We start from the raw sequence: 20,723 nt of genomic DNA, 5'->3' as shown, positions 1-20,723 counted from the left end.
TTCCAACCCAAACCATTCTATGATTCTATGATCTGGATAATTAATTTGTGTGTCTTAGTACTAATTCAACCCCTAATGAGGTGTACTTCAGTAGGAATTTTAGAAGTTTTTTTATTCTGTTTTCCTGATTTGAGTTAATTGCTTATGTGAGGAAAAAAAATGTTGATGGGTTTTTTTTCAGACAACATAGGATTTTATCTTTTTTCTCAGAAAGAAGGTAATCACAGTGAAGCTGCTGAAAAGCTATTGTCCCTAAGACAGCACTTTAAAGAATATATTGATGCCTCTGAAAAAATAAATTGTTAACACATCAAGATATGGATTATAGCATTGTATTTAATGATTAAAAGCACAGCTACTCTCAGCTGTAAAGAAATAATAACAATGGGGTGAGCTACGGTAACCATATTAGTCAAGAATTCAGTGCCTGGCATGGGATAAGAATTTGTCTCTTCCAGCACAGAAGCAAGACTGTTTAGGTATAAGATCTTTTTGAACTCTCTCATAATTACCTTCCTACTTCTTAGAATCTTTCACTCCTACAGTGTATACCTATTAGAACTTCCAAAGATCGTTAGAATCAGCTCAATGTTTTTTATTAATATTATTGGTACACTAATGAATCGAGATCCTGAAAACAGGAGAAATCAAGCAGCAGGTAGATGTGTTGTGTAAGTTGTTCCACCATGTGCTGTGATTCAGTGAGATACCTCAATCACCACAGACACACTGTACATTTTGGTCTTCAGAGGTAATTCAAGCATGGATTATCTCTGAAGACCAAAATGTACAGTGTGTCTGTGGTAATTCATCAGTGGCACAACTCCATCTGAATTACCTTGATCCGTCATTCCAGACTGAAATAAACATTGGGCGTGCTGTATTTTCCAATGAGTTGTAAGTTTCAAACATTTACAGATGCATTTTTTGTAAATAATTAAATGCTGCATAACTCCAGTGATGTTCCTAAATCTGATGTAGATTCAGAAAAATATTAATTTTTCATTTTTGAAACTTGAGATGCACTGAAATCATCTTTATATTTATGTATTTGTTTGCTTGCTTGCTTGCCTATGAACATTTACGTAGACCCACAGTCTGACAACCCACCAGTTTTCCTTGCAGGTCTTTTTGAAACTGGCAGTTGTTTTGCTTTTGAGAAACTGTTCAGCTTCAGACCAGAACACAGTCAGCTTTCATAGTTTCTTTCTAAGTTGATTAAACAGTGGTTCAAGTTCTGGTCTACTCTGGGAACCTCTGAGAATAAAAATGCCATATAACTTTCAGTTATTCTTTTTGTCAAATTAATTGATACAGCATTTGTCTTGTATTTAAAACTCAATATTTCTATTTATTGCTCTACCCTAGGGAGCAAAGCACAGCATGGACCAACAGCAATATAATAAAGTCAATTAAATGTATTATTTTAAGACTGAGAAGTGCTATAATCAAATTGCAGACACAAAGACAAGTTAAAAAAGGGGCCGTTATACCTTCTGCTACGTCTGTTACAGAGCAGTTAAAGACTTGCTGAAACAAACTAAACACATACTTCCTTTGCAAGCATAAAGTTCTTCCACAGCCAAACCCACAATTCTTTCCAGAACTGGTATGTTTTGCAGAAAACAGAAATCCTCTGCAAATAAAAGATATCTATGTCCCATATTGCTTGTCTTTTTATCTGTATGTTTTACTAAGTCAAGGTTTCAGACTGAATACTAAGAATCCTAAGGTACATGAGGATGATACCACAGTGCCTGAGAACTCTGCGATGCATCTTTTGCATGAATACACCACTATAACTTCAGGAGAGTCTGTTGGAAGGTGATAGCAGTACATACATTGTTATTTTGTAAGCAGATATTTGTGATTCATTCCAGTCTGGTAGGTTCTGCCAAGCCTTTTCTCAATAAATAGTTGGTCACTACAGAAGCTGTTTAGGTGACACATGATATAAAAATCAATCTATCAGTCTCTTACTTGTTAGACATTCATGAATAAATCACCCACTCACACAAACTTCAAAGAAAGCAGCTGTCTAATCTGTGATTTAATCTACTGTCAGTCTTACAGAAAAATCTTTGCAATGTCACACACTAAAGCAGAAACTTCAAAGAAATGCTGATTGCCAAGAACTACAAAAGAGGTTTTTTCTTCCTATGCCTTGTAAAATAGTTTTAGAAATAAAAGACAAGGTTTTGTTTTTGGTTGGGGTTTTTTTGGGGGTTTTTTTGTGGTTTTTTTTTTTTGCTTTGGATACACTAAGGATTTTGGTATCTAAACACAAAGCTGCTGTGTTCAGCTGTAGGAGTGGTGCATGTCTAAAGAAACCAGTGCCCAAGTGTGGGAGAGGTCTGCTATATTTTTCTCAGAGGGGACCAGATAAAGTGTAGGACATAAAGTGACAACTTTGGCACCAAAGTAATCTGGAGCACTTAAGAGAAGGGCACTGGAACAAACTCAGTAAAATATTTTTGGTACTAAGAAGGGTTAGTTAGAACAGTTGCACCCTGGCTTGTTCAAGTGTAGAGCTTTAAGATCACCTTGATCAGTTAAAAGTGATCAGTTAAAAGAAAAAAAAAAATCACAAAAAAAATATGTAGGCACTGGAGGTACAGTGCTTATCTAGAACTGCTGAGGATGGACATAAATTTAGAAAGTCCCACATAGATTTGCTACAAAGATTTCATCTAGCTGCTAGTTGCCTACAGGCAAAGTTTTTCATACGATCTGTGCTACAGGCCATTTTCAGTCACAGTACAGCAGAGGTCAAAAATATTTGACTTTTATATTTATTAGTGGTACAAATAATCTGGGGAATACAGCTAGATTTAGAAGACATTAAATGACAAATACAAAATCTGCCTGATTCTGTTAAAGATCCCTTTTTCCTATTTGGAAATCAGACAACAAGCACTAACTGAAAGGTCATCTCTTGGTTTATGGTGACCATGAAAGAAAACATATTAGACTGAAGCACAGTACATTTTTTGCTGTTTGCAAGATATTTGAAGTAGATGATCCTTTATGTCAATCATGAACTCGTGTAGGCTGTAATCAAGAGGATTGTATCACAGAGTACTTGAAGAGCCTATAATACATAAAGACAATGTACAGTAGTTGGATATAAAGTTTCCGTTGTGCCTAGGAACAAACATGATTTGAATTGCTGCTTAAGCAAAACTCTCAGAGAGTGTGTAGCAGCACCAAATCATTAAAAAGTAAGTCTTTATTCAGTGAGAAGTTTGCACAGACGAGAATTGCCAGGTCAGTCTGTTCAAGACAGTGAGCTTAATCATAAGCTGCGTTTGGCCTATGTATAGGAAAATGTGGTGCATTTTAGAATTAAGTTCAGTGAAGTATGTATCTGTAATAAGAATAGGAAAATCTGATAGCCTGTTTAGGTAAATTGAAGACACCGGTTTGCATCTATTAGTATCTGTTGAAGTTGAGACCTGAGACACAGAATAACACCCCAAGCAAAATGTTGCACAGAAGAATTGTGTTTTACATGAAGTTCACTTAAATGGTCAAGGAAGTTCATCCCCAAGTTAGCGTTCAGATTTTACCAGTAATGTCTCTTTTTCATTTTCAGTACAAACCATAGTCCACTATTTTTTTTCAGGATGAGAGAAGTACCATTTCCTTTCTCTCTCAAGTTGGAATGATTCTCTTCAAATTGACTAGAAAAAAAAGAGAGTGGTTTCTATGACTTATAATCGGTAATTGTGAAAATATGTGAAAATGTGTTTATGATTTTGCTTCTCTTTACCAGTGCTGAAAAAAAAGCTATGCAGGAAGAAGAAAACAAATAAAATGGTTATGCACTTGTTGTGGTTTTGTGCAGTGGGTTTTCCTGTAAGTAACTGCTGGAAGTTCCCCCAGCTCCAAGTCGGAGCTGCCTTTGGCCAAGGCCAAGCCCATCAGTGCTTCTGAGAATAACATATTTAAGAGGGGGAACAGTGTATGGAATGGCAGCGCAGCCCTGGGCAGGGCTTGGCCTGGCTGGTCCATCCATCGGCCGGTCCATCTGGCCAGTTGCCTGCCTGCTGCCTGCCCAGCCTCCGCCACAACCCCAGCCTCTGCCACAGCCCTGGCCCAGCTGACCCAGCGCAGCCCCTGCCCAAGAGCCAGGAGTTTCTCAGGAGCCAGAGAAAGAACCTACTGCAGAGAGAGGAGCCGGATGTGAGAGAGGAAGAACCCTGACACCAAGGTCAGTGAAGAAGGAGGGAGAGGGAGGAGGTGCTCCAGGCACCAGAGCAGAAACTCCCCTGCAGCCCGTGGTGCAGCCATGGCGAGGCAGCTGTGCCCCTGCAGCCATGGAATTTGATGATTCATGGAGATTTAATGGTGGAGCAGATACCAACCTGTAGCCTGTGGAGGACCCCATGCTGGAAGAGGTGGCTGCACCCAAAGGAATCCGTGACTCTGTGGAAGACACCCACGCTGGAGCAGTTAGTGGAGAACTTCATCCCATGAGAAGGACTCATATTGGAGAAGTTAATGGAGGACTGTCCCTCAAGGGATGGACCCCATGCTGGCGGAGAAGAGTGTGAGGAGTCCTCCCCCTGAGGAGGAAGGAGCAGCAGAGACAACATATGATGGACTGACCGCAGCCCCGATTCCTTGCCCCCCTGCACCACTGCTGAAGTGGGGAGAAGGTAGAGAAATCAGGAACAAAGCCTTTTGGCCTGGGAAGAAGGAAGGAGTGAGGGAAGGTGCCTTCTTAAGATGTAGTTCTCTTTCTTATCATCTTCATCTAGTTTTTACTTCTAACAAATTAAATTGCTTTTGTGTTTTCCCCAAGTCAAGTCTGTTTTTTTGCCCATGACCAAGTGGCGAATGAACCCTCCCTTGTCCTTGCCTCAGGCCACAAGGTTTTTTTTTTACCTTTTGTTCTTCCCGTTCTCCTCCCCATCCCACAGAAGGGGAGGAGAGAGCAAGAGGCTTTGTGGTGCTAAGTTGTCGGGTGGCCCTAAACCACAACAAAACTGAATTACGTTTTGTGACTGTGCTGAAATGCCTGTGACATTTACCAGACAAAAAATCTCTATTATTCCATAATAGCATTTATGTTAACACTCATTTTGCTTCTGTAGTATGACTTCATGTTTCGATTCCTTATTCATTATGAGACAGAATGAAAAGTTGTGTTACTGAAAAAAAAGTACACAGTTTTTTATCACTGAAACCTATCAAAATATCATTTGAATTTGTGACCTCTTTTCCAACACTTTGGAGGCCAATAATGCATCTCACTCTACAGAGAAAATATTTTTTGTAATTTAGTCTCTGTCCTTTGGAAATCTTGCATAAAGGGTTTTTGAATTTGGAGCTAATTGTGAACTTCTTGGAAATTCTCTTTAGAAAGCTGATGATATTTATGCTAAAAAGTTGAAGCTTTGCATAGCATGCAAAAGGTATTTCCACAAAGCAGTAAAATTTCAGAAATAAGGTATGAAATATATGATCCCTTTAACAAAACCGACGAAATCTGCAGAAAGCTACATATTGTCAGAGGGCAAAAATGAATTTGGAGGACTTAACAGTTACTCACCTTTTTTTAAACATGTAAATATGAAGACCAGTACTTAAAGCAGCACAATATATATTTCTCACTGATTAAGTCTTCAGACCCCGTAGAAGTTAGGAGTTAACAAATGTCTTTTTTTAAAAATACACTTTGCTTTTGTGTAGATAATGGAATAAACATTTGAAATTTTAAAATATTTACTCTGAAGATCCTAATGCATTTGCAATGTGAAAATAGTGAGCACGGAGGACAGCGTATTTGAAGATCATAACTGCAGTCAGAGCAGCCTGCACAGTTCTCATTGGTATTCCCACCTACATCTACATCTTTGATATAATGTAACCTTTGTATACCACATATATCCAGGCTGACTTTGGTAGGTTGCCCATTCCTCTCTGAGTGTCTTCAAGGCATCTTTAAGCTTTGACCTCAGAGGCAGGTTGTTGGTCAAGACAGGATCTTGGTTGAATTTTTATTTTATGAAACACAGTAAAATATGTCACTGTACAGCACAGGCTAGTAGCTCCCTGGGGCCAGGAGGAGCAGGGGCTCCCCAGCAATGTCAGGGCAGGTTCTGGCAACCGGGACCCATCCCATTGCCCCAGACAGCTCCAGGGCATCTTGAGTGCAGCTGGGGGCAGCCCTAGACCCCAGCATTGGACACCTCCCTGGGGACAGGGACAGGTTGAGACCAGGCAGGACGTCAGCCCTGGGGCTGGCCCTGGCTCACTGGTACATAATGTGCTATCATATCATCAGAGATATCTAGCAAATATCTTTTTAGACAGGAAACAAGAAGAGCCAAGAGCTGACAGCCCATCTTGAGTACTCTTTTTCAGGGTAGTATAGACATAGCCAGGGTGCTCACTGGTGCTGCTAAAATCTAGCTGTGCCCTCAATGGCTTTAGTCACTTGATGTCTCTCTGTCAAATTACATTGGTTTGAGGGAAGTGAACGATAATGTGGGCAACAAGAAGAGGAAGAATTGGGAATATTTTAAGGCTCTGCATACGAGAATTGGGAAAAAAAAAATGTGTCTAAAACTGCTGAACTGAAACTGCTAGAGGTTTCCTCTCTTCACATTTGTAACCTGGAATAAATTCTCAGAGGGATACCCACTAGCTTACATAATTTAGAAAACTATGAAATCTAAATGTTATTTTCCATGGATGATGTCAAGAATCAGCTCAGAAGAGACATAAATGGACATCATCAAAGTTTTTGGCTGACAGTAGCTTCCATGGAACTAAAGAACTTTGTAAACTGCTTGTTAAATGCAATGAGCATTTAACAAGTAGTTAACAGTAGCATGCTTAAATGCATGAAGTATTCTCTTCCACAAGATTTCTGGTTCTCTTGGAGAGTTTGAGCATCAGTGTTGGCTAACATTAATTTAAGCTGGAAAAATGGTATTATTTTTTAATACAAAATTGTGAGAACCACAATTTCTGTTAGCATTTTCCTGACAAGTGACAGAAATCACAGACTTTGGGGATTCTGAGGAAGAGTCCCTGGGTTGAGTTCTGTTCTCCGAAATAAACTGAACTAAAACCATAAGGGTGATTGGAGTCTCTAGGTAAATGAATACAGAGATTCATTTAAGAGTGGGTAAGATTAGGTTGTATTTCACAGATATGGAATAAATGAAAACCAATTAATATTAGAGGAATGCTTTCTCTTCTTTCCCTCAAAGAATAAGTGAAGCATATTTACCAATCAAAGTCAATACTTGAAATCATCATACATAAATAAGTTAATAGCCAAAGGCAAAACTTTCTCTAATAAAATGGTCTGGCAGAAATTAAACTGCTTTTTTAATCTCACATCAGAGTTACAATCTTTAGTCATATTATTATTCTTAGCTTGCTTCCTGCGAACTAGAACTTTTACATTGGATTTACAACTGGTAATCAGTATTTAGTTTTAACCATCATTCTCTTCTGAAGAAGATCTCTGTTAAAAATAATAATAAAAAAAATAAGTCATGAAATGTTTGTAAAATAGCATTTTTAGTTTTTCTTTCCATATATTTTGTAGACTTTTCTCTTTTGTTTAGTTCTTGGGGTTTTGTTTTTTTTTTTTTCAAAACCCTTCTCACAAACTGAAATCAGAAATATCCTTTCAGCTTTGATTGGTAAGTACTTTTCAGATTTAGTATAAAAATATTCCAAAATTCTCACCCTCTCCTCTCCCAAAGAAACAAATGAATTGTTAAATCTGATCTTAGAGTTTGAATTATAGTTCGTTTGATACCATCTTTGATCACTTTTTTCTTCACCTAAAACTACCTTTTTTAGTCTGTTTAGTACAATTACATATCATTGTTAACCCCACTACGAAATAAAATGTAAATGTATTGTTTATAAACTGTTGCCCAGCTATGAAACAATTTTTCAAGATATCACAAAGGGCTTTAACCTTCAACAACATTTATATTTAATGACATCAATGAAAGAGGATGACATTAAAACTTCAAAGCAGCAAACATGATACATTTCCAACCATGCTGTCACAGTGAGATCTACAAACAGCATACCAGTACCCAAAGAACAGCTTTTTCATTTACTAAAGTTCAAGTGTGACCTTATCTCTAATAATATCTAAATCTGCTGATACTTCAAATCCACCAAAGGCCATTAAAGTACCATGACAACTATATGTGATATTTTGGTAGATTGGTCTCTTAACACAAGAGCGTTAAATTGTTCACTCTTTGCCTTAGAATGCTCATTCAATTTTAAAAGATTAGGCTGTTAATACCGTTAGTCATCTGATATGACGCTGTATCAAAAAGACTCTGTATACAACAGAATGCTAAATGTCATTGAACCACTTCAGGTCAAGACTACAATCAAAAACTGCCCTCTATCCTGTCACTAGTTGATGTTGTAGGTTGGTTCAAACTCTGCTTCACCGGATTTCACCAAAATTTTGAATTAGCTTCATTTCACACAGGTATCTCAAAGTATGTTGTCTAAGGCCAACATAGGTTGTATGAGATTGCCATGCTTTTAGTCTACACAGAGAAATAAGTACTTTCAGATACGAGCTCAAGTTCCCTTAAGATAGTGGTGTAGAATAATTGAATTGACCCCCACAGGTGCTTTGATCTGCTCATTGCTAGTAAAGAAGCCAAGGGTACATAACTTGAAATTAGATGTCCAATTTATAGACATGTGAAATTAAATGAGACAAAACCACCTTTAAAAACAGCAAGAAACATGAGAACATTCCTAAAAAAAGTTGTGATTGTTATATATCTTTAAAAAAAAAAAAAAAAGGAGTGAGCATGATAAAAACTCTTTAATATGCTTCACTTTCCATTTTTAACCTGTCTTTTGTTGGGCTGAACTTCAACCATTTGTTTCTTGTCCATGAATTGTTACCTATAAAGCATTTTGTTACCTCTGTGATCCTCAAGTGGCCATAATTGACAAAATAATCACCCTGAATCTTGTGTTACTATCTTCAGTGTGAACACAATGGAAGGGGTTGATATACAAACTGGTCAGAATATCCACAGGACTGAACGCAGGATCCTACTTAACACTAAAGACAATTTCATATAAAATGGCATCTATTTTTCACCTAATGGCTTTGTTATTCTATGCTTTTCCTCAAAATATATAAAATACACATATATGATGTGACAGGCTGGAATGGCATGCTTTTCTGAAACACAGAAATTACATATTGTGCTGTATGAGCAGAGTGTATCTTGCAAGTAATCATGCTCCATTATTCAGCACTGCATTAACCTCTGTTTAGTTTTGGCTTTCTGTGTCAATAAAGGTTGGGATTAACAGAATATACTCCAGAAGAAAGATCAGAGGTCTGGAGAATGTGAGCAATGAGGAAAACTGAAAGCTTTGCATTTTTTTTCAGTATAAATGGAAGTCAGGAAGGAGGATGTCCGGTAAAATGGGGTGGGGAGTGGTGAAGTAATAGTCCTCAAATACACATTTGAAGTGTTTCAAAGTGTATTTGAGGTTCCATGGGTTCTTGACAGTTTGAACAAGATGAAACTGAGTTAACCTAATATATGGAAGAATAATTCACATAGGGGAAAACACTTTTACTTATAAGGCTGGTGGCAAGTTGCCTTAGGAGATTATGGGAACCTCAGAAAACAGGCATCTTAAAGAAAAGTCTAATCAAACACTATTAATAACGAAATATGTAAAGCATATGATATTTAGACCTAAAGATGGACTAGGTAATATACTACAGGTTTTTCCTCATCTTATGATTGTGTGTTTCTGTGTAATTTAAGTATTATAACTTTATATAAGCAATTTATATTTAAATATATAACACAACCTACTAAACATATTCTAATTCATTTCTGGGTTTTGCAGGTCAATTAAAATTATCTCTAGCAGAGAACCTACAACAAACCTTGCCCTGAGAAAATGCTTTCATCATTATGGATTGAGTTTGGTCAATTTAGTAAGTATAAACCAGAGAACAAAAGGCACAAAGAAATCATATGTATTTGCTCTTAGAGTAAGGTGCTGCTCAGCATAACAATAGCAAACTAGGCTTCAATCTGAGAGCTTTTCCACTGTGGTACCAGCTTTAAAGAGCTTTAGTTTGCAGCTAAAGGAACTATTCACAGGAATCTCTTTTCAAATTTGGTCTTATATAATCTCAAATAGTTTTAAGAATGGCTAAGTAATTTTGAGGAAGAGTCAACAGAACAAAGGTCTGTTTTGAAATAGACTTCATTCTGAAGGTATCTGAAAAAATGCATAAAGATGTTTAAGAATTAAGAAATAATATTAAAAAGAAAATGATAATTTTTTCCATTTAATTTCAAATGCAGAAGCAATGTATGCACCTTGACAAAGCCCCGAGGAAACCACTAATGGACATATAATTGCATGAAGGTCAGTGAGAGGATACATTCTTCCCAGAAAAAAGTGTAAATTCTGTGGTTGTCTAAGGGATAACACAGGTCAGTTGACAGACAAATTGTTTCTGATGAAGAAATCTGATGAAGAAGTTGCCTCTTCTTATACCACTATTTACAATGTAGTCTAATTACGTGCATTCTCTTCATGGACTGTTGCCAGAAGATTATTTTTTGGCATTGTTTCTCTTTCCTTTTTTTCTTCTGTAACTTTCAGGAATTGCATACATTGTTTTATCTAATCTGACCAGCACCTGACTAGGTTTCTTGAATGAATTTCTTCTCATGAATGCTAACTATTGTCCTGCAAAGAATCCAAAGAAAAACACATGCAACACTGTTTTTATAATAGTCATGGACACAGAAAACATTTCAGTTCAGGTCCTGCGACAGAAGCATTTAAACGTACATCAAATTTGTATACAGATAAAAATAAGAGTTGATCACACAGAATTATTTTTGTCACAGAAGGAAAACATTCAGTGCATTTCAACACCCTGCCCTGACAAATGGGTCATCCATCAGTTTCTGTTTGTGCATATGCTATAAAATCAGTTTCCCACTTGTTAAAAGAGCTCTCAGACACCACTGTACAATGTGAGGACTGAAACAGAATCGCACACAGAGACAGTCAGATAATTACCTGTGAAGTGCAGGCATACACAGACAGCAAAGTGAGTAGCTTTTATTGATGAAAGTTCTTCACTGATGACAGCAGCTATACTCACTGCATCCAGGATGAAATCTTTTCTCAGACAAAGACCAAAATGAATGCCTAGAGTTAAGTGTAAAAAGAAGGCAAGGACACTTCTACTGAGTACTATATTAGCCTTGAATTATGTATGGCTTAAGAGTTTCCTCTACCAGAAGTGGTTTGTCAGTATTTAATAACCCACAATACATTTCTATTCCATGAATTTTTCCAGTCTCTCTAGGAAATGTGGAAGCTTTTAGCAACCACAGCACCCAGAGACAATAATTTCCACAGCTCAGCCTGTGGATTATATTAGAAACTACCAACACATCCCATGCCACCCAAAATTTGTACTAAATCAGAAGAAAGGTCAGTGTTTAGCATGATTGGAAAACTGAATCTTACTGCAGTTTGGCTGTTATTCAAACTAGTTTTCTACCATAAATCTTAAAACTAGAGTTATTTCAATAAAATCATAGGCTGTGCTCTGATATTACGACATTGAGAACAGTTTAGAATGCAAAGCAGGAAAATGTTTCAAATGAAATTGTGGTCACATGGAAAATAGCCCATTGAAATTGTGTTCATTTTCACTTGCATCTTGATAGCATGCCCTTGAGCAGCAGCTTTATTGTTCTATAACAGGCATTAAGGGTGTGAAGACACCCAGGGTTGTGAAAACACCTACAGGAAAACGGTCTGTCACACAGCAAGATTTTTAGAAACAAACCATTTTGCAATAATGTGGAATTTAATGTATCAATAGCTTTATTCTTGGTCTGCACTAACTACAAGTAAATTGTGAAAAGAAGTCTCCTTCATTTATGGTATAGCTGACAGAAGGCAGCATCAACATCTTGTAGTGCACATAATGTATAGCATATAATGAGTAACTGATCTGCTCATTCTCCAGAATACTCTCATTTGACACTTCTAAAATATTAGATGAAAGTCAGTTTGGAAGCCTTTGAGGTCAGCTAGCACAGACCTCTACAGAAAAATTAGGATTTCCCATTATAATCCTCTCTCTGATATTCCCTCACACACAGCTCTTTAAAAATATCTTTGATGGAAGTGAATTTCACATATTAACTACTTCCTTGGTTTGCTCATACTGTTGCCTGAAGGGCCCTATCTGAAATTTTTATGCAAGTCACTTTTTAAATCCTCAAAGACATTAACAGTGCGAGATGAAGCACTAAAAGTCTTACTCTTTAAAGTTATTTCCTAAAATGTAACCTAAATATTACTGTACTGGGTCTTCAATTTCTAGATTTTTTCTGAAATGTCCCTATGTAGTAGGCCTCAAGTTCATATTCCTCAGAGTTAATACCCTATGTTGATGGTAGAAGTGACGCTACAGTAAATAAAGTTATAACAACCCCTGCAACTTTCACGCTTTACCTCTGAGGTATTTGTAAGTAGTCATATCAATCTTTATGGTCTTTCCTTCAAGCAGCAGCATAGTATATTAAATCGTCTTAATCTCGTCTCATATGTCACAGCTTCTAATCCTTCTCTCTGGAATTTTTTTAAGTTTGTAAAATATTCTTTCTATATTGAGCGTATTCACAGAACATTCAAACTGCAGTGGCAGCAAGAGGCTACAGCTTACTAGGACCTACAATTGTTCATATGTTCATTCTCATTTAAAATCACTGAAGAAAGACAGTAACGCTTTGTTGGAGCAACACACTGGAAAGCCAAGCCTTATCCGCTAGCCACAAGTGTCTTGTGATTCTTTTCTGTTTTTCCTGTACAGAGAGTTCTTTGACAGGGCAGAGTTACAAAATTAGGTAGTCATTCTCCCTGGCATCCACCCATCAAGTTTTTATGTAAGATCCATCTAAATCCATTCTTGTGCACAGATATTTTTGTTTCTCCTGAAAATGGTTATCCTTACCAGTGAAAAGCATAAAAAACACTTGCAAACATGATCTACATAAGAGTCCAAAACTTGATTTCTGGCATCACTACATGCCTGTTAAAAAACAATGTTAATAACAAGAAAGGCACGATTATCCTTATAAACTCTGTACTTTCGCTTACAGTATTACTGTGGGGCTGGATGGAGTGGTTTAGAATTTGGCAGGTACCAAAAGCATTATTGTCCTTGAAAAGAACGGAGGCAAGCAAATAATCCCCAAAGATACTGAGAAAACAGTCTGAAAAAATTTTAGAGGAAACGAGAAATCACAAGCAGCTCTCCTCTGTGAGGCAACTCCCAGGCAACTGCAAGGTAGTTTAACTTGTGGGATGTGCTGATATCACTACTCAAATAATATAGCTGCAGGTAAAAGGCTAACCTACATAGTGCTTTGCCACCTTACCAGATACGAAATTTGCCAGTGTTTGCTTGCATCAGTGCTCAGTAATTTCTGTTGTATCCATCAGAAGGATGTAGGACAGTATTGAGTCCTAACACTATAATTGTGGTCTTCTCTATAAACAAACTATCTTGCAGATGCCTAAACAATATGATATCAATTTGTCTATAGATTTTCCAGCACAAAGAATAGAAAGACTTCCAGGACTTTGTTGATTGCAGTTACTAAAAGTCATATGTCAACTAAGAAATCGAATTATACTTTGGAAGTACATATAGTATTTTAATAGAAGGTCTGGAAGCAGTCAATAGCAGAACTGGATCATTATCATGGTTTAAGGCCACTTGGCTATTAGCACCAGGCAGCTGATTGCTCTCTCCTCCCCTCTGGTGGGACAGGGAGGAGAATCAGAAAAACAAAAGATAAAAGCCCCATGGGCTGAGCAAAGATGGGGAGGGTTCACTCACCACTTATGGTCACGGACAAGAAAGAGACTGGACTTGGGGAAAACAGACTCCACACTCGACTTGGGGAAAACACATGAAAAATTAATTTTTTTAACAATCAAAACCAGAATAAGATAATGAGAAAGAGAACTACATCTTTAAAAAGCACCTTCCCCCACCCTTCTCTTCTTCCCAAATGCTTTGTTCCCCATTTCTCTACCTTCTACCACCCCAGCAGCGGTGCAGGGGGGCAGGGAATGGGGGTTTCGGTCAGTCCATCACACATTGTCTCTGCCACTCCTTCCTCCTCAGGTGGAGGACTCCTCACACTCTTCTCCTCCAGCGTGGGGTCCCTCCCATGAGGGACAGTCCTCCATAAACTTCTCCAAGATGAGTCCTTCCCATGGACCGCAGTTCTCCACTAACTGCTCTGGTGTGAGTCCCTTCCACGGAGTCATGGCCTCCTTCTGGCACAGCCACCTCTTCCAGCGTGGGGTCCTCCACAGGCTCCAGGGTGGTATCTGCTCCACCATTAAATCTCCATGAGCTACAGGCAAGCTCTGCTCCAGTTCTGTGGGCTGCGTGGGGACAACGTACATCACCATGATCTTCACCACAGGCTGCAGGGGAACCTCTGCTCCAGCAGCTCCTCCCTCTCCTTTCCTCACTAACCTTGGTGTCTGCGTAGTTGTCTCTCTCACACCCTGCTCCTCTCTCTGCTGCAGGTTCTTCACTGGCTCTTGAAAAGGTCCTGGCTCTTGGGTGGGGGCTGCTCTGGGTTGGCTGGGCCAGGGGCAGAGCAGGCAGCGGAGGATGGGATTGCGGCAGGGGCCGGGTGGGTGGACAAGCTGGGCCAGGCCCTGCCGGGGCATGCACTGCTGCTCCATGCTTAAGTATGTTATTCGTAGATGCACTGATTGGCTCAGCCTTGTCCAGGGGTGGGTCGGGCTTAGAGCTAGGGAAACTTCCAGCAGCTTCTCACAGGAGCCATCTCTGTAGCCCCTTCCCTGCTACTAAAACCCCACCACACAAACCCAAAACAATCATGAGCTTGTAAAACAGCTGACAAAACAAATTTAGTTTGCTTGTGCTGCTCAACATATGTATAGTTTCTTGTTGTACCCATACTATCATAGAATCATAGAATAATTAAGGTTGGAAAAAAGACTTCAATAATTCCTGGCTTTAGTTGCCTGAGTTTCCTGAGTAGGGGGACAGTATCATTACAGTACAATAAGAATAAGGAAAGTAACTTATCTTTCTTAAAAATTAACATTAAAGGTACTTGATGTAATTCTTTAGGATAGCGTATGTGTTTGGGTACAACTGTGTGTGGAAGTTGCGAAGAAACCTTTACAGGTGCAACAACATAGCAAATGACTAGTGAAATGAAAAATTTATCCTGAACAAAAAATTTTCTATTTTTTCACAGCTAGTTCATAAACAGAAAACACTATCTATCATTTTACTCCTAAAAGTCTAGGAGTGCCGCTCCTGTTCTTATGCTATTCTGCTCACTGTCTTACTTCTCACTTCAAAGATTAATTCCAGTGGTTCAGAACTGGTGCCACTTTTGTATTATTTGGTTTTACCACATTCATTTATACCATGGAATGGTATATGGTTGTTTCTATCAGTCCTAATAATTCTTTAAATATATTTTCAATTCTATTACTGACTGGTTTTAGCAAATTGATTTCAACAACACATTAAGTCAGTATGTAACTTGACGGTTTTCCTGATGCTCTAGTTTGCTTCCTATATCTGTTACCATGTGCCTTGATTGCTGCCCTGCTGAAATGTCTTTTCCTTTTTCTGTACTTTTCTGTAGTATACTTCATACTATATATGATTCATTGCCATGTTTCAATTATTTGACTAATTCTCTCTCTCTGTCACACATTCTTCCTCTGTTCCAGGTTCTTAGTGGATTGCTTTGCTTTTCTGCCTTCATTGTGATATTGTCCACTCTGAATTTGTCTATTTATCCCTTAACATCTCTGCTCATGGGACTTGGGCCATTTCTGAAGTCTGACATAACGGAAGTGTATACAGAATTCAGTGAAAATATTGTAAACACCACCTCAACTGCAGTGACTGCCTCATATGTATCTCATAATGCTGTATGGATTTGGGCTCACAGCCTCCCATCCTACACATTCTCTATACAGCTACAGAAGCTTTCTCCTTTCCAATTATTTATCTTCTTAAAGGCTGGGTAGAGAGACAAATAATCAAGAAGCATCCAACCTCCTGACCTTCCTGTCTTTCCCAGATTAATCCTGTTCTCCTCCTATCATTTCTTGTACAGTGGAAGAGGAGAGGCTATCTTCAGAAGTGAACTGCTCGCTGCCCCAAAACTTCTTCCTCCAACTATATTACAGACTTTTACTAGTCTTATTTACTGATGGAGAAGAAAAAAAATAACAAACGTATTAGGGCTTAGATTTTGCTTTTCTTTTTGTACTAGACACCCATGTCCTACTTCCTACTGCCTAACTTTTAACTCAGAATAGTTATTTCTAGTCATTCAGAAAAATCACAGAATTCCCAAGAATCTGTAGTCCATAGCTCTTTCTGTTACTCATAAATTAATGCAAATATATCTTCACTCATCTTTTTTCACTACTTAAAGCAGTGAATTAGGATTGTTACTACCCCCTCCTCCATACATATCTGCTACTTTTTTTTAACGCTTTTCCAGAATAAAACTAAGTAATTAAGCTCTCCCAGGAATGGTATCTGATTCTGTGACTTTTAAACATTTCAAGTATTTTATATATTACCAGTGTTCTGAGGGTTTGAGGTGGTTCTGGTTTTTTTGTGTGTGTGATTTAGGGGGCAGGGTCCCTTTTTTTTTCTATAAATTGACAGCATGGGGCTTTTCGTTCCTCTTAACTTTGTCCAAAACACTTCAGTATCCAGTGTTGTGCTCCTTATACAAATGTCTCTGATTCTAGATGTACCTTACTTTTGGTATAGACTGCAGGCTAATTCTTTTCAGGCTTCCCTTTCATATCCATACAAAATATACAATACTAACGTTCTTCTCACAAAATATGTTGTTTCTGTAATACCAATAAAATCATGCTTTCTTCTCATATAAACACTTTTTATGTTCTTTGTAACTGTGATCCTACCAGCACTTACTTACATATATTTGCTCTCAGCTTTGTTCAGAAAGCAGGAAGTTAAGTATTTCCTCATATTTTAAAATTGCCACCAAAATGTAAAATAGTTTATTTAATAAATTATTAAAAACTTATTTCTAGGGTCACACAAAATGGTTTTGTAGACCGAGAATCACAAATTACATAAACTGGAATCATAGACTCAATTTCTTCTGTGGGCATCAATTATTTTTAGTGGTCTGTAGTTAGGAAGCAACCTTTAGAAAGCAACCTTTTGAAAACAACCTTTCACACAATTTCCCAAAATCCAGCTTTTGATCAACAGGAAAGTTGCATAGGGTGAATGTTCTCCTCACACTTTGCTCCTGTTATGGAAGCGCCTACAGTTCACTAGCATTTCATGGAGTTAGTTTGAGGATGGTTACATCTCAGAAATGCCACTATTTCCTATAGGAGAGCCTACTTTGTCTCCAGCATCTAAAGCTTTTTGTAAGGAGACAAAAAGGGTAAATTAGACAAGTTAATCTGCTGTAGTAATAAAGCTGAGAACTTACAACGGCACACACAGAAGTAAGTTGTCCTGTCCTGTGGTACCTATACTAAGTGGCTCAATCAAGGAAAACTTTTTCACACTTTGAAACTCCTGCCATTTAAAGAACCAGCCTGTTTATACATGGGTGCCATTACGTGATTCTCCTCTTTTGTGACTTGAACTTAATTTCTTCATTCAGTTTTTCTTTTAAAAGAAAAAAAAAACTCACTTCTATTTATGAATAGAATATACAGCTACATGTTTCTCTTTAAGAAATTGGATGGAAGCAGAAGAGAGAGTGAAAATCTGAACATGAATAGTTTGGTTTTTTTTAATGCAAAAAAAGAATGGAGAGTATGTTTTGTGAAATGCTGTCCACATAAATATGCCCAAACGGACCTAGTTTCAGTTCTCTGCTTCTTTTACTTAGTGTTGTCCTTCTTCATTCTGGACAAAATCTGACTACATGAACCTTTTGGGCTAGATTAATGGAATCGATACATTTCTAAAATATCTATTTCAAGTAATGAAGCCTTCAGTAGGGAAAATGACAGGTTTTTAAGATTAACAGGGTTACAAACTTAACTTATAACTAAATCCTGTAACAACTGAAGAAACAGTCATAGTCAGCTGTGACTCTGAAGCTTATCTGGATTTCAATTTTTCATCTGGACAGAACTTGCTTTGCATATAGAAGCAGGTAAATATACAGTTCTGGTAGATCTAACATCTTTATGTATCTGTGAGTTAAAAATAGCTAGTACAAAAATTGATGTGGAAACATAAGGCATTTAAAATAATTGAATAAATACTTATTACAAATTATTGAAAACAATTGTTTAAATAAAAGTTTTCTCTTCAGTAATATTTGTTATCTTCTACAGAAATGACCAGACAAGATAATTAACAAGAATGATCTGGATACAAACATTAATGTATATGGTTAAAACAACATTTTAAATTCAGCCTAATGAGCAGCCTGAGCAATATGCCTGTGGTCTATCCAGCTAGGAAGAAGCATCTTCTCTTCCCAAGCTGGAAGGTAAAACATGATGTATGCTTCATACAGCTCATTTCAGACACATGCATAGCTGAAGTGGAGCTGAAGATGAACTAAACATTTTATGTTGTTGCCAGTACAGGAGGAATTACATGGTGATGCTCTTCAGATTTTTATTCTTCCTGGTTCTTGGAGAAAGCCCAGATACCCACCTCTGTTGCAGTTTCTCAAAGAAGGTGTCTACGTTCATTTCTTTCTAACACTGTCATCCAGATTGAAGGATGGAGACAGAGGAAACACTTCTTACTGGAGGTGCATTTTTCCAAAGTATGATTTTTTAAAAATGAAACTGTTCAACCTGAAAAAAAAAAAAAAGTTTTATTTCAAATGTCATTTTAAGGATTGTGATTGAGGACATTCTATTTTAAGGGACTATTGATTTTTTACAGACTTGTGTTTAGCTGGCAATTTCTGTTGTCTCTTCCAGAGTGTGTAAGCAATTTCAGTTAATCTTAATTATAAACTTAGATCTCTAAAGGCTCGTACAATTGGTTTGGTTCTCAATAAGCTCAAAGTCAACACCATTTCTGTGATGAGCTAAAATAGATAAGAAGGCACATACTGAGACAATGAATGTGTTTCTGTTCAGATAACATACAGGTAGTTAATCCAGGACTCTGAACAAACCTTGAAAATTGTGATTTGGGAAAATAAAAGCCCTGAAAGACCGTGTTCTTATATGGTATATCCAAAATTAATCCAGATTGTAGACTTGCAGAAAGATGTAGGTCTGGGAGAATATCAGAAAGCTAGATAAACAAATAGGAAAACTCAGTTCTATTCTTCAAATTAAAAATTTGAATTATTTAGTCATCAGAAAAAGAAAAGTCACAATTTTCTGTGGCTATCTTAACATTACAGTGTGCTATAGAAACTATTTTTAGAATATTTGAATTGAGGATTCTAGATTAAGGAATGTATTTTAGCATCTTTTTTTTTTCAGCAAAGACTAACAACCAGCTGGAGAATCTACCTATGTATATTCTCTTGTCACTTTTATAAATGGCCTTTGAAATAATTTACAGTTGGTTCACATTTCTACAGAAATTCTCACTTAATTGCCTTTGGGTAAATCTGTTTACATTAACTTTGTCTTGTTTTTTTTTTATTGTTTTGTTTTGTTTTGGTTTTTTTTTTTTTTTTTTTTTTAGTGAGAATGTCCATACATTTAAAGTTGAAATATGAAGTGAAATACCAGTCTCATACTCAGGGTGCATAGCAACATCCAGACTTTTCCTTGGCATCCAGGAAAAGACTGAATGATCTACCCAGCTATATATTTATTCATATCCTTCATAAGTTCACAAACATACAAAAGGCAAATGTAATTTATAGCTACAATGTTTAAGAAGGATTTCATATTAGTGTTTTGTCTGATAGCTAAAATGCAGGCTGAATAAAATTACTATTTGATCCAAAGCTATTCACTGTAGAAAATCAAAACAGAATCATTGAATAGTGTGTCAATAAACAATCTTGGATGGATAGCATTATTTATTTCTGTAACTCAGTGAGAATATTTTATAGTTACTATACCTCATTTGATTACAAAAATTGTTTGGAAAGAATGTTTTATATATCTATCAATATTGATATAAATATATATCCTCCTCCATATATGTATATATATGTGTATGTATATGTAATTTGCATTTATATAAAGTACTCAGTCTGTTTAAATAAGCAAGTATCTCCTTAATTATTTTTAGAACAAAAGTCTTAGCTCTTGGAAAGAAATGTCATGTAGAACAGTATAGAAAGCATATTTAAATGTATTATTTTTCAGATAAAAATATACATACAGAGATAAGAACACATATCCTTGAATAGACAAATTTATATAGCTTAGACTATGTGTTTGACAGTGGCCAGTATCAGAAGAAGGGGGCAAATACAGAGTGATACAGCCAAAGTACCTGATTTCTGACAAATTGCAGTTTAGGTAGAGAATAATATTTTTTATCATCTTATTAAATTTAATAACCCTTCAGGCTTTAGCACCAGAAATTGGCTTAATCACTTTTTAAAATTCAGTTATACTTTTGGTACCTACAGCATTCCAACAATGAGTTTGACTATAAAAATATT

This window comes from Pterocles gutturalis, unplaced genomic scaffold (assembly GCF_000699245.1).
Source record: "Pterocles gutturalis isolate BGI_N339 unplaced genomic scaffold, ASM69924v1 scaffold2813, whole genome shotgun sequence".
Lineage (NCBI taxonomy): Eukaryota > Metazoa > Chordata > Aves > Pterocliformes > Pteroclidae > Pterocles > Pterocles gutturalis.
The sequence above is the reverse complement of the archived record's forward strand: the minus strand, read 5'-3'. Positions refer to the sequence as shown.